At 38.2% G+C, this 15,443-nt stretch overlaps 1 pseudogene; it reads right to left on the minus strand.

The window, feature by feature from the left end:
* Positions 1 to 11,271: 11,271 nt before the first annotated feature.
* Positions 11,272 to 13,206, minus strand: LOC108541920 (SURP and G-patch domain-containing protein 1 pseudogene; annotated as a pseudogene).
* Between the last annotated feature and the right edge of the window lie 2,237 nt (positions 13,207 to 15,443).

Genomic DNA, 15,443 nt, shown 5'->3' on the forward strand with positions numbered 1-15,443 from the left:
TTATTAGCTGGATGCTCCTCATCTAGAATTCTACGTTTTCACATTTCTTAGAGCTCAATACTCACGCTTATTTTTCTCTAATCACATTTAAAATGCAATTTTGAAAATTGCATTTACAAGTTAGTGACTTCACATTTTCCTCTATTATTCAGGATCGTATATCACTCTTCCTAGTAACATCTTCACCTGGAAATAAAACAGATCCCTAAAATACACTGTACAAAACTTAATACTTCTTTCCCTGTCCAATACCTCCCCCTGCACAGCTCTTTACATGGCTCACTCCCTTTCTTCGGTTCTTTGTTCAGAGTTGCTAATGAATACATGCTAAGAACGTTGTTCATTTTTCAATAGTGGTATGGTAGCCTAAATGTATTTTTCAGTATTCTATAGAGGTTTTCATCAACTTTGTATCAGAAAAGTTGAGGCTAAATAATTATTTTTGATGGAATAAATTATTTAAGTATTGAAATATTATATTATAATCTGTATGTCATTTTATTTTTCATTTCTTCCATTGGTGAAATAATTGGAAAATGCCTAAATGCTTATCAAGTGTGAAACTGTTAAATTATAACGTCTCTTTGCAAATATAAATAATGTAAACAGAAATATGAAAATAACATGACAAAAAAACAGCCAACAAAACAATTCAAAAATATGTTTTATATAAACATTTATTCCTGTATATAGTGCTATGTATATCTCTATATGATTGTTTAACTCTTTTCTTAAAAAGACTAGCAATGTTAATCATGAATCTCTCTGATTTTGAAGATTTGGACCTCATTTTGTAATAAGAAAATGTATTATTTTCAAATGTTCTATTTTCTTTTATGTAAACATGTACTAATATATATAACATATTTTATTAACATTTGAAAATACCCCTTTTACAAAAATTTTCTATCATATTTGGACTACAATGTTAACTTACTCAGCTTTTTCCAAATAGCTTCCATGCTTATGTCCAGAGAGACTGCACAGAGATGGTACCATCACCTAAGGCAGGATGGCTATGGAAGGAGTAGCATTGGTGAAAAGTTTCTGTGACAAGTGTCACATGGGAAGCAGTCAAATAGGCCTTTAGATAAAGTTTGGAGCTTTGAAAGATATGCCAAGGGGATAAATAAATTATGCCATGCATTTAAAAAATTGTCATTTTAAAAGTTGACAGTGTGTACAAGGTAATAGACATGATTACATTTTAAGATAAAATGATTAATTAGTTATAAATTTTTCACTAAATAAAATACCTTAAGGACTAGATACCATTAGATTTATTATGGTCTGCCTTTTTTATGGTCATCTGTGATGTCAACAAAAAGATGTTTTCAGATATTCAAGGGCTTTGACAAAATAACACACAAATTCCTTCACTTAAAATTTAATCAAAATTTATTCTAAGTCACCAGGAAGTCAGTTGAAATTAATCCAGATTTGACAACAATGGTATAATAAAATTGTTAATGAAATCACTAAGACATGAAGTTAAGAACAATGAGGTATATACATAAATAACTAAAAATGTAGACACTAGTAAATGTCCCTTGAGAGATTATATGCAAAATTGGCTCAGTTTAGGGAATGGATATTCCTTCATTGCAAAAGGCCAGGGACACATGAGGAAGAAGGTGACAATGGAACTGGACCTTATTGGGTCAGGTGGATTTGAACATGGAAAGCATGTGAGTAGATAGTTCAAAAAAGATGAGCAGGGGCAAATACGTAGGTTGGATGAGGTGAGATGTTTGCACCTTTCACAGGTCCCTGTGAGAGCAGCAGGTTTTCACAGGGGAGCACTGGGTTACTCAGCAGGACAGTTAGATTAGTGTAGATTGGTGGGCCTTCATGTCTTTAAGAATTTAGTGGTAGTTGTCTGATATTCAAAATAAATTGTTAATTTTCAAGTAGAATTTCTTGAGTACTAGATCTGATGATTATGCACTATCCTATAAGAAAAGATTCAGACAGATAGGAAAATTAACAAGTCATTAAGTAAACCAAATACTTTAAAATGTACTTTTCTTCATATTATGAGAATGGTCATTTAAAAATATGATTATAAGACAGCGATTGAAAATCAACGCCAATTAACTATAAAGAAACGGTATGTAATTGAGAGAAATTCTTAAAATGCACACATACTCAGAAGATATAAAAAGAATATTTAAGGTGCTCCAGTTTGGTCAACAGAGTGTAGTTTTAATGAACATATTAACTTTAAAAAGCACTATTTCTCAAAATAAATTTTTATCAGTAATTAATAAACAAATTTGTTCCATGTATTTGCAGAATAATGTATGCTACATATGAACATATCTTAGCATATATAAATTTATAAACCTGTTACATTATTTCAGGTTCATGCTTATACCAATGTTAATATTAAATTGCTAAATACACAAAACAAGAAAATAATTCAAATAAGTATTTAATATAGTTAAATTATCTGTTTTTCAATTTGATATTACATTTTAATTTTAATTTTAGGCTTGTTCCTACAAGTCTTTTATCCACGATGTAATCAAATTCTTATTTTCTGAGCTTTTTCTTTTTCTTAGAATGATTACATAGATATGTAAATTATTGTTAAAGTCATAGTCAGAAATTCTACAGGAAATTAAAACAGGGCTAAAGAAAATCAAGCAAAAAGAAAGTAAATCTGGAAAAAAAAAAAACCACATAAAAAAACCACTTTCATTACTTTTCCTGTCTCATCACTATCTATACTTAGCATATTCTCTCCCCACTTTTCATTCTTTGAAAATGAACTCAAATGGCATTTTGTAAATAATATATATATTTTTTTCTATTCTCCTGGAATGTGAGAGTCAGGCATCAGACAAATGTCATTTGTGTGTAATCCTTGCAGTTCTAACTTTTCACTGTGGCATGATATTTCACCTATCAAGTCACTATTCTATCTTAAGAGAGGTAAGTGTCTCTGCCTTAGGAATTTCCGTAAGAATTTAATGAGCTGCGATATAATACAGAAAGAGCTAAGAATTATTACCTGTTCTACTATCATATTCCTATGTTGTTCTATAAATCCTTTAGCTCTTCAATCTTTATCCTCTGATTTTTTTCCCTTAAATCTACTCCAGTCAGATTTTCCCCCAAACACTGAAAATCTTCTTGACAAGGCCATCAACAACCACTATGGCTAAATTCAATGTTATTTATCAGTTCTCATCAAATTGCAGCTCTGTTTGACACAACCGATGACTTCCTTCCTACAAGAACTTTTTACTCTCTAGCTTTCAAGGCCACACACCACCACTGATGTTTTCCTTCTTCAATTACTGACCACACCTCTTCATCCACACTTGCTGGTTTCTCCTTATATCTTCAGCTCTTTAATATGGAGAGTGTAGAGGACCACTGGCCTTTCTCCTTTGTCTATACTTACTCCATGACAATCTCATGAAGCCTTTATGCAGAAGATTCCCACATTTACATCTACTATGAATACAATACTTGTAGATCCAATTGCCTACTGATATGGTTTGGCTGTGTCTCAGCCCAAACATCATCTTGAATTGTAGTTGCCATAATCTCCACATCATGGAAGACACCGGGTGCTGATCATTGAATCATAGGGGCAGTTTCCCCCATCCTGCTTGTATGATATTGAGTTAGTTCTCATGAAATCTGATGGTTTTGTAAGGGGCTTCCCCTTTTGCTGGGCACTCATTCTTCTCCTATCTGCCACTATGTGAAGAAGGATGTGTTTGCTTTCCCTTCTGCCATGATTGTAAGTTTCCTGAGGCCTTCCCAGTCCTGCAGAACTGTGAGTTAATTAAACCTCTCTCCTTTATAAATTATCCAATCTCGGGTATATCCTTATAGAAGCGTGAGAACAGACTAATACAGTAAATCGGTGCTGGGTGATAGGGTGCTGCTGTAAAGATACCCGAAAATGTAGAAGTGACTTTGGAATTGAGTAGTAGACCGAAGTTGGAACAATTTGGAGGGCTCAGAAGAAGACAGGAAATTGTGGGAAAGTTTGGAACTTCCTAGAGACTTGTTGAATGACTTTGACCAAAATGCTTACAGTGATATGGACAATGAAGTTCAGGCTGAGATGGTCCCGAATGGAGATGTGGAACTTCTTGGAAACTGGAATAAAGTAGATTGGAGGCATTTTGCCCCTGCCCTAGAAACATGTGGAACTTTGAGTTTGAGAGAGGTGATTTAGGGTACCTGGAGGAAGAAATTTCTAAGCAGCAAAGTGTTCAAGAGGAAGCAGATCATAGAAGTTTGGAAAATTTGCAGCCTGATGAAGCAATAGAAAAGAAAACCCCATTTTCTGGGGATAAATTCAAGTCTGCTTCTGAAATTTGCATATGTAATGAGGCATCAAATGTTAATAACCAAGATAATGGGGAAAATGTCTACAGGGTATGTCGGAGACTTTCACTGCAGCCCCTCCCATCACAAGCCTGGACCCCTACAAGGGAAAAACAGCTTTATGCGTCAGGCCCAGGGTGCCCCTGTCGTGTATAACCTCAGGACTTGTTCCCCTGCACACCAGCTGCTTCAGCTCCAGCCATGGCTAAAAAGGACCAAGTACAGCTCAGGCCATTGTTTCACAGGGTGCAAGCCCTATGCCTTTGCAGGTTTCACATGGTGTAGGGCCCACAGGTGGGCAGAAGACAAGAATTGAGGTTTGGGAACCTCCATCTAGATTTCAGAGGTTATACGGAAATGCCTGAAGTCCAAGCAGTGGTCTGCTGCAGAAGCAGAGCCCTCATGGAGAACCTCTGCTAGGGCAGTGCAGAAGGGAAATGTGGGGTTGGAGCCCCTACACAAAGTCCCTTCTGGGGCACTGCCTAGTGGAACTGGATAAGAGGCTCATCATCCTCATACCCCAGAATGGTAGATTCACCAACAGCTTGCACCATGCACTTGGAAAAACCACAGACACTCAACCCCAGCCGTGAAAGCAGCCTGGAGGGGAGCTATAACCTGCAAAGCCACAGGAGTGCAGCTCCCCAAGTCTGTGGGAACCCACCACTTGCATCAGCTTGCCTTGGATGTGAGACATGGAGTCAAAGGAGATCATTTTGGAACTTTAAGGTTTAATGACTGCCCTATTGGATTTTGGACTTGCAAGGGGCCTGTAGCCCCTTTGTTTTGGCCAATTTCTCCCATTTGGAATAGGTGTATTTACCCAATACCTGTATCCCCATTGTATTTAGGAAGAAGAGGCAGAAGAGACTTGCCTTGTCTCAGATGAGATTTTGGACTTAGACTTTTGAGTTAATGCTGGAATGAGTTAAGATTTTGGGAACTGTTGGAAGGGCATGATTGTGTTTTGAAGTGTGAGGACATGAGATTTGGAAGAGGACAGGGGCAGAATGATATGGTTTGGCTGTATCCTCACCCAAATCTCATTTTAATTGTAGTTCCTATAATCCCCACATGTTGTGAGAAGGACCAGGTGGAGATAATTGAATCATGGAGTAGTTTCCCGCATTATGTTCTTGTTATAGTGAGTGAGTTCTCACAAGATCTGATGGTTTTATAAGGGGCATCTCCCTTCACTGGGCACTCACCTTTCTTTTTCCTGCCACCATGTAAAAAAGGACATATTTGCTTCCCCTTCTGCCATGACTGTGAGTTTCCTGAGGCCTTCCCAGCCCTACAGATCTATGCATCAATTAATCCTCTTTCCTTTATAAATTACCCAGTCTTGGGTATGTCCTATAGCAGTGTGAGAATGGACTAATACACCTACCTACCAAATCCATCTGGGTAGTTAACAGACGTCTCAAACTTGATCTCCTTCACTCAATTTTCCCACCTCATTTTGTCAAATGCAGTCTTCCACACACCTCAGTTGATGGTAACAATATTCCTGTAGTTTCATAGGCCCAAGTGTCTCTTTTTACCTTCTCTGTCTCATATACCACATTAAATTCACACACTGGCTGCCCTTCAAATATATATACAAAATCAGACGTTTACTTACCCATCCACTACTTACTCTCTGGTCCAAGGTTTCTAATAGCAAAAGTCTTTAAAACAGCACCTCAATTTTTTATCTCTTCCTCTGGAGTATATGCTTAATACTGTAGCCAGAATGATCACTTGTAAAACATATTTGGACTATGTTTCTTCTTTTCTAAAAAAATTTACAATGCCATCTCATATCTTTCCCTTTAATGTATTTATGAAATTTGGAAAATTCCCACACATATGTTCCTTACTTCTTTGATGTTTACTCCTATTAACTTATCTTACATAGCATGTTTGTCATACTGGCTTCCTTGACTAAATTTTGAGCTTGCCAATTAGATTCCTACCCCACAACCCTTGCACTTGCTCTTCTCTCTGCCTATGGTGCTTCTCCTCCACATATGTACAGGTTAGCATCTCCATCCACTTTAAGTCTTTGCTCAAGTATAAGTTTCTAAATATGGATGCCCCATCATGACTACCTTATTTTAACTTGCAGCACTCCTTATTTCCCTTTCTGCTTTCGTTTTCCCCATCACACACATACGTTATTTTAGTTTTACTCTGCTTTATCTCATTAGAATATAACCACTGTGAAGCTACTGAATTTTATCTGTACCCACCCTGATCGAACTATCCTAATGACCTAGAAAAGTAGAACAGTATCTGGCATATAATAGCCTCACAGTAAATATTTGAATTGAATTGCTTTGAACTGAATTGAATACCTTCTTTGAATATTGTGTTAGCCTGCTTGGGGTACCATAAAAAATATAGACTGCTTAAACAACAGAATTAGTTTTCTCTCAGTTCTGACCGCTGGAAATCCAAGATCAAGGTTCCAGCTGATTTAGTTTCTTGTGAGAGCTCCCCTTTTCGCGTGAAGATTGACACTTTCTCCCTATGTCCACACATGGGCTTTCCTTAGTATATGCATGAGAAGGAGTGGTAGAGAGAGTGAGAGAGAAAAAAATAGAGACAGTGAGAGAACAGAAGTGAGCTCTGGGGTCCCTTCTTATAAGGGCATTACTTTTATCATATGTTACCATTACTCCCCACCCTATGGCCTCATTTAACCTTAATTACTTCCTTAGAGTTGCCATCTCCAAATACAGCCTCACAGTGCAGGGGGTGGGGCTATGGCTTCAACCCATGAATTTGTTGATGTGAATGGAGGAGGTGACACAAACATTCAGTTCATAACAGATATCAACTTTTCAATCCAGGCCGCGAATTTTTAGATACGGATTATAAGTGTTATACTTGTTCAAATATAACACTTATAATCCATATGAAATTGTTCTTTTTTTTTTTTTTTTTTTTTGCTCTGTCGCCCAGGCTGGAGTGCAGTGGCCGGATCTCAGCTCACTGCAAGCTCCGCCTCCCGGGTTTACGCCATTCTCCTGCCTCAGCCTCCCGAGTAGTTGGGACTACAGGCGCCCGCCACCGCGCCCGGCTAGTTTTTTGTATTTTTTAGTAGAGACGGGGCTTCACCGTGTTAGCCAGGATGGTCTCGATCTCCTGACCTCATGATCCGCCTGTCTCAGCCTCCCAAAGTGCTGGGATTACAGGCTGGAGCCACTGAGCCCGGCCGAAATTGTTCTTAAAATGCTTATGAATATGCTCTTTCAAGCTCAACTGTGGTTTTTAGACAAACTTAAACCTAATAAATTTTTCAGCAGATTGTCATGAGCTATTCATACTACAAAAACATTTTTCCTTTCCTTTTTTTTGTGCTTAAATGTATTCTCTAATAATTATAATAATAAATTCAAAGGATTCCAAGTAAAATGTTATAGATTTTGAAACTAAGTGTACCTATGGTTAGTGTCTCTATAAAATTGGTATTATGTTTTTGGCCAGCATGTACCAAGCACAAGGAAATAGTGGCTCATAAAAGTGGTTGGTATTTTTCCTAATCAAAACAAAAATGGAATTAAAGCATGAAGAAAAAAAGGACAGAAGTAACCAAAACAAATAAAGACCTATTAACTATGGAAACTGAATAGAAAAAGCTTAGGCACAAATCAAAAAGTGATTTGATTTGATCAATTTTTATAGAAAATCAATTTCAAAGTAATAAGATTTTCACTTTTTATTTTAATTGAGGGGCAGTTTAAGGCAGTATCTTCAAACAAATGGATTGACCACCATTCTTGTTTGGGCAACTATCATAAGTCAATTTTTTTAAAAGTTTCTTCATAAAAAATTCTACATATGTCCAACTGTTGCTATTTTGTCACCATTTTTTTTCATGCTGTGTATCAGAAAAAGATGTTTACTTACCCCCGAGGTATTATACTTTAATATGCTTTTTCCTTAAATACTTTACAGCAAAACTCAGTCTAGGATAAGAATTTTTACTTGTTTGGCTTAAATAATACTTTGATCTATTTGCTTTTCAAGAACCACTGTTACTTGAACCATTTAACATTGGTGCTCATTTAAGATTTTTTTTCCTACTGGAAATATCATCCAGTTACCCTTCTTACTTTAACTCTATAAGCTCTACAAAAACTCAAAGAAGTAGTGTGGCTAAGCCATTTCCTAAATATTATCATAGAAACTTTCAATTAGACTTAAGTAAATCTGGATGGAGGGATATGATTCTCTTTTACCATATGTTAGAGACCCTAATTAGCCATGGTTATTATTGGTTATACCGGAAGCCCAACTGAACCTGGGAAATATTAACTGAAGTGTCACAGATCCATGCTACTGCAAAAATCTACACTTGTAAAAAATATTTTGAGTGAACTGACATTCGCTTTTGAAAACTTTATCTTCTAAAAGCTAATATTCTTGTTTCTTCTTTCCACCTATTTGTTATTAATCTTAAATAACCACTGTTAAATTTTTGTGTTGATTCAAGGAGTTTATTTTACTACACATGAAACAGGCACTGAAATGTTGTTAGGTATTTACAATTAAAAAAAATGTTTCCACATTTTTTTCAGGTGTTTAAAATAAGCATGGTCCTTAATGTATTTACTTAAAAATTCTTATATTGTAAATTAAAAGTGCTTCCATTTGATGGTAATAAAAAACCATTAAAAATACAAAACTACAGAAAAATTACTAAATAAAAATTGTTTAAAAGAACAATTTACAAATTTATTAGAATTCTTAATGAGAAAAATATAAAATTTAATATACTTAAACACTAGAGCTATACTTTAAACATTAAAAGGATAATTTGAAAACATAGCCAATAACCTAGGCAACTGAAGCAAAAGGTCAAACAACAAACCTTCATTCTTATTTTGCAGTTTCTAAGCATTTTAAATGATAAATATTTTTTGCTGATCATGGGAACAAATTCATGATTTTCCAATAAATATGTGAAATAATAGTCTTCAAAAGTCACTAATTTACCACTTTACATGCTTTTACAAAAGTGCTATCAACATTATTTTAATAGAAACTAATATTTTTTAAAAAACAATTTTCTAGCTGTTCTACACCAAATACATTAATTTTGAAAATGTGCTTAGTTTTCAAAAGTGTTTGCTTAGTTTTTCAAAAGATTCTTGCTATTGTTTGTCTGTTTGTTTCTTAGAATTCGTACTGTATTCTACAACTATTCCATGGCAGGCATAGCCACTCTGATAAGATCCTTTTGGTGTAGGCAAACAGAGAATACTAGTACTTGTCCACCAGCATTCTCTCTCTATTGGCTGGCATCAGAATGTTGTCTTTTCATGGGGTGTATTGATGGACTCTTTTGAAGCTGCCTTCCTCAGGGTATACATACTGTACAGTGTGTATCCTAACTTGGCAGAGCTACTTTTATGGCATCTCTTACCCTATATGCAGCTAGGCCTTTGTCTCTGCTTCCCTTTCTGCTTGCCCTACTAATCATGGCTCACCCAGGAGACTGTATTCAAAATTCCTCAGAAGGAAAACGGGCCCTAAACACTGAGTGTGTGTGTGTGTGTGTTTAGAGTGTGTGTGTATATAGTGTGTGTGTATATATTCATATATATGAATGAATATATACATACATATATATGACTATATACATTCATATATGAGTATATATATTCGTATATATATATTGAAACAACTAAAGACAAATGTCAGTTTCTCAAGAATATCGTTACCATATTCCCATCCAGTGGCAGTTCTGGGATGGGCCTAAAGGTTTCTACAGCTTTTGAAGCATCCAACCAGAAGTGATTAATGTCAATGTCTCTTTAGTAAACATCTCTAATCTCTCTGAGATGGAGCTTCCTTCAATTATGCCAGTGAGCTGAGCATGAACAGAGACTCAGTTTCTTTCTCCAGAGCTCTCCGTTTTCTGCTTATGTGGCTGGATTGGTAGGAGTGAAGATTGGAACACTAGTTTGGCTTATCTTCCCTCTAAAAAAGGAGGTGGAGTCTGGGGTGGGAGGACTCTGGAAGTTACCTATTTGTTTTATAATGTGGAAAGTCTCATTGTCTATTGTCCTCAAATTTTCAAAAACAAAACAAAACAAAACAAAACATAGAAAAGACCCATTTTATGTAATGAACCCAGATATTTCATTCAAATAACTGAATTTTCTGTATAATACATAAAAGGGAGGGGGTGGGAGTTGCGGAGACCAAACATTACAAAATTGCAGAAAAGAGACCATTCCTCTCATGTATAAAAACATTCTGTTATATGAAAGTGTAATCCAGAGTAGTGTGTTAAAATAAATGTAAAATTGGGGATCAATTTTGTGTGAGTGTGAGGATAAATGCTAGGCTTTGATGGTCATTATATTAGCTCAGAATAAAAACTCACTGCTCTAGAGGTCTCAGAAACAGCCTTTTATAAGTACCTCACTCACTTATTCTATAGTACACAAGGGAATGTCTATACATATATATTTTACTGAACAAGACACTCTTTGCCTACCATTTTCCCTGCCTTCCACCAAGTACAAACCTTACATGCATTCAATAGAGAGTAAAGCAACATCTATTTCTGTGCATGATGTGGCAGGCTGATTTACTAAGAATTAAATGTGGCAGAATAACGTATTGAGAAATTTAATAACTGTCTCGTTTTTCTTTTGCCATAGCACCAGAAAATGGATAGAGTGTTATTTTCTTTCTCCATTTGCATCAGGGTAGCACTGAATTTTGTCCTTGAGTTCTGGGATTCCTTTATTTCCTGGGTAAGGAGTCAGAGGAGAGATTTATGGTAGTTTGTGAGCAATGGGGAAGTTGTCAGGCAGAATATGCAAATAATAAATATTAAAAAGTAAAATCCTTAATGTCTCCCTCCACCCATTCCAATTTTTTTTTTTTTTTTTTTTGATGAGCACTGGGACTATATTACAGGGCGCGGCCCTCGTACGTGTTTCCAGAACTCTCAGTAGTAAGCCGTCTGGGGTTGTTCAGGGGTTTGGGCCGGAAGCGGTAGGCCAGCATCATCCGCTTGCGGAAGGCCTCGTACTCTCGTAGTCGTCGTCCGCCTTGGAGAGCTCGGCCGGCCGGTCGGTCAATGCTGAAGCCGACGTCTTCCACTGTGGTGGTGCCCTTGTTGACCGGGTTCTTGATGCCCTGGCCCTCCGAGCCTAGCCCCTCGCCTGCCTTCCAGCCCATCTTCATCAGCATCTGGTAGCCAGTGTTCTCCACAGTCAGCCTGAACTCCTTGTACTCCGAGTAGTCAGGCTCACGGCCCTCCTTCAGGGCCTTGAAGGTCTCCATAAACTTCGCCAGCTCGTCTGGAGGCAGGAAGTCTCCGATGAAATGCTTGCCCTGGCCCACCTTTGTCAGCCGCTCGGCCCATTCTCTGGTCTTGTCCATCTCCATGCGCCGCAGCTGGTGCTCCCAGGTGCCCAGCTCGCTGTCCACCTCCTCGTCGCTGTGGTAGCCGTGCTGGTGCCGCATGTCCTGCAAGGCTCGCTTGTGCTGCGTGATCATGTCGTACATCTGCTGCATCTCCTGCTGCTTCTTCAGCTGCTGCTTCTGGGCGTCCAACAGCTCCGTGACGCCCACTAGACCCACGGCCTTCCCCTTCTCATAGCCGAGCCCCTTGAGGTCCTGAACTGACAGAGGCGAGGGAGAGGTGTCCATGTCCCTCTGCACCAGCTCAGCAGGTGGGAGCTCTTCCTTTCTGGCCTCCGCGGGCTCTTCCGCTTCCTCTTCACGGTGGCTGAGGAGGTTGGCTTCCCTGGGGCGACTGGAACAGGGATGCCGGGGGACGGGGGGAGGGAGACGCAGTTGGGGACCCGACGAGGCAGGTGGTGGCCTGAGGCGAGGACCCTGTCAGGGCCTCAGGAGGGGACTTGCGCTTCAGGCCGCGGTCGGGTTCCCTGAGGCTGCCTGTGGAGCCGGCCTTGGAACTCCTCCCGCTTCTGTCAGTAGTACTTGTATCCTTGGCAGTTGGTCTCCTACAGAAAGTTGAATGCGGTTCTCACGGTTGTTCTGGAGAGCTGTGGTTTCCACCTCCGGATGCCAGTCCGCTACGAACCTGGCCAACTTTCCTGCAAGGTTCTTGACCTCTTCATCCTCTGGGAGTGACACTTTCTGAGAGGCTGACTGCGACCTCTGCACTTCCTTTCTTATCTCAGTCACCTTTCTGTAGTAGAGGAATTCCTTGCTATTCTTATCCTGCAAAAATGCAGATGCCGCGTTTTCCTTGTAGTCCTCCATAGCTAATTTTTCTATCTCGGGGCCTCCTTCTGCCACAAAGCGGGCCAATTTCTCTATTACTCCGAGTCTCGGTTCCCTCTGGGGGTGAAACTTTGACCTCCAGCCACTGCTCGTAGTGCTCCTCCTCGTCCTCGTCCTTCTCGGGGGACTGGAAGACACTTGGACGGTGCAGCACGGGCAAGTGGCTTGGCGTGCGAGTAGCTCTTCACCGGCCTGGCAGGCTGGCCAGCCCCAGGCCTGTCCGCCTGCTGATGAAGAGGGACCTCTTCCCAGCGCTGGGGTAAGCTTGCTGGGAGGGGCGCTGGGCCCGCTGGGTTGCGGGCGGGGGAAGGGAGGGGAGCACATCTGTGCTGGTCTGTGCCTTCTGCAACTTCAGAAACTACTGCGAGAAGCTACCATCGTGCATTTGTGATTTCGCCAAGATGTGGGGACTGAGGGCTGGGCATCTGATTCTGCTTGGCTTTCTGTTCCATTTTGTCTTCAATTTCCCGTTTCTTCTGAGCGATTAGCTCTTCCTGGTGAAGGATGTTCATGTTCATTTTTCCAGATTTAAGGGGGAGCAGCCTGAAACCACCGGTTAGATTTTCTTGCAACATCCCAGTTGTCCATCTTGAGACTTTTCCATTCCGGAAATGCTCCCATTCCAATCTTCAATACTTAGTTGAATTCAATGATGGGCACCTGAAGTATCTTCCTATATGCTTATTTAATCATCTTTGTCATTTTTGATTTCATATAAGTATGGAAATGTTTCTGCACAGTCTCGTATGGTAATCAGAAGCCATATGTAGCTATTGAGGACTGTAGTGTGCCTAGTGCAACTGAGGAACTGAATTTTTACTTTTATTTAAATTTAATTAACTTAAAATTAAATTTAGATCCTTGATGTGACTTCTGGACACCATATTATACAGTGCAGTTCTTTTTTTTTTTTTTTTTTTTTTTTGAGGTGAAGTCTAGCTCTGTTGCCTGGGCTGGAAAGCAATGGCGCAATCTCGGCTCACTGCAACCTCTGCCTCACAGGTTCAAGCGATTCTCCTGCCTCAGCCTCCTGAGTAGCTGGGATTACAGGCACCCACCACCACGCCTGGCTAATTTTTTTTTTTTTTTTTTTGTATTTTTAATATAGGAGGGGTTTCCCAGTGCCAGCCAGGCTGGTCTCCAACTCCCGACCTCAGGTGAACCTCCTGCCTCGGCCTCCCAAAGTGCTGGGATTACAGGCATGAGCCTGTGCTCCCAGCCTCTACAGTGCAGTTCTATGGGAAAAAAATTCATTTTATTTAATAAAATGTTACTGTAAAAAAATCATATAAAAACATATTTTCAAGGCAGTTAAAGAGATGTAGAAACCCATGCTTTGGATTATAATAAGAACGAATAAGAATTGGGAAGATTTCTGTGGGTAAGCCCAAAATTAAACACTAAAAACATACATTGATTATTTAGAAATGCTAAAATCATACATTGATTACTTAGTAACAGTGGGATACAAAGTTTCCTGAAACAAGGAATATAAAGAAGATCTTTATTTTATTTCATAATGTCTTACAACATCTCTAAAAGTACTTGTATTGTTCAATCACTAATCATCTACATGTTATAAAATAACAATTAACACTGAACAGTACCAGTATTTTTAGAGATATTGTAAAATATTATGCAAGAGTTCGTATCTATCTCAGACTCTGAAAATTCACAAGATATAAGTACATGAAATGTAAAATTTGAACTGACTTACAAAATATGAGACAATATGTTCTCTCCTTGAGTTGACTACGAAAACTCTGCTTGATTATTTTTGTCAACTTCATCAAATATTAGATGGTTGTAGGTGTGCAGCTTTTGTGAATAATGCTTCATTGAACATACAAGTGTATGTGTCTTTTTGGTAGAAAGATTTTGTTTTCTTTCAATATTTTCCCAATTTCTGTAAAAGTTGTACAGAAAAGTGCAAGTCATGGAAAAGGGAATAGAGTTTTTCAGTTAGCACGTAAATCTGAGATTAATATTCAGGGCTCAATACTTTTTTTAGGATTACAATTTGGCTTTTCTTCAGCATCATACATTTAGCAAAATTTTAGATAATAAAATAAAATCATAGCTGTTGAATTACTCTGTTTTCTTGAAAACTTTTGAAAATTAAGCTGAAATTTATAAATTATGCCTATATATCTATAGAAAACAACTTCAAAAGTTCCTACGTAGCTTACAGAGAAGTTTAACCTTTTAATATAATACTATGTTTATAATTTTAATTTAGCTTTATTTCACACCTAATTACAAATGGGTTTGCTTTAAGATTTCTTTAAAATCAGGTTGTGTCATGTTAAGCATTATGGATATAAATATCTGAGGTGAATTTAGCTAATAGTAAAATCTAATATTTTTATCTCTTCTAGAAATTATCCTCTACCACTGTACATTTACATTAAATATGTCAATAAAATCTCTAGTTATATTCTTTGAAGGTTTATAAAAATATTCAGAGTAAATGCAAAATATTTTATCATACTTTAATATTTATGTAAGTATTCCATTTTGGAAGGGATTTTTCTTTAGATAAATTTTGTGTATTTCACTGTATGCTGTATTTGTCTCCCACTAGTTAGCAAGACTTATGGAGTAAGCTCACTATGATGTAATGTACCAATTACTTTTCTTGGTGTACCAGTATCTCCTTTCTTCTTGTGTTTAGACAGTGGTGCCGTATGTGTGTGTGTGTGTGTGTCTGTGTCTGTGTATGTGCTTGCAGGAAAACAAATCCATATGGGAGACTAGTGAAGACAATAGTAGTTGACTTTTCTGTTGTGCTAATTCAATGAAAATTTCAAAACTAAGCATTTACAGAG

This window comes from Rhinopithecus bieti, unplaced genomic scaffold, assembly GCF_001698545.2.
Source record: "Rhinopithecus bieti isolate Rb0 unplaced genomic scaffold, ASM169854v2 scaffold_1895, whole genome shotgun sequence".
NCBI classification, from domain to species: domain Eukaryota; kingdom Metazoa; phylum Chordata; class Mammalia; order Primates; family Cercopithecidae; genus Rhinopithecus; species Rhinopithecus bieti.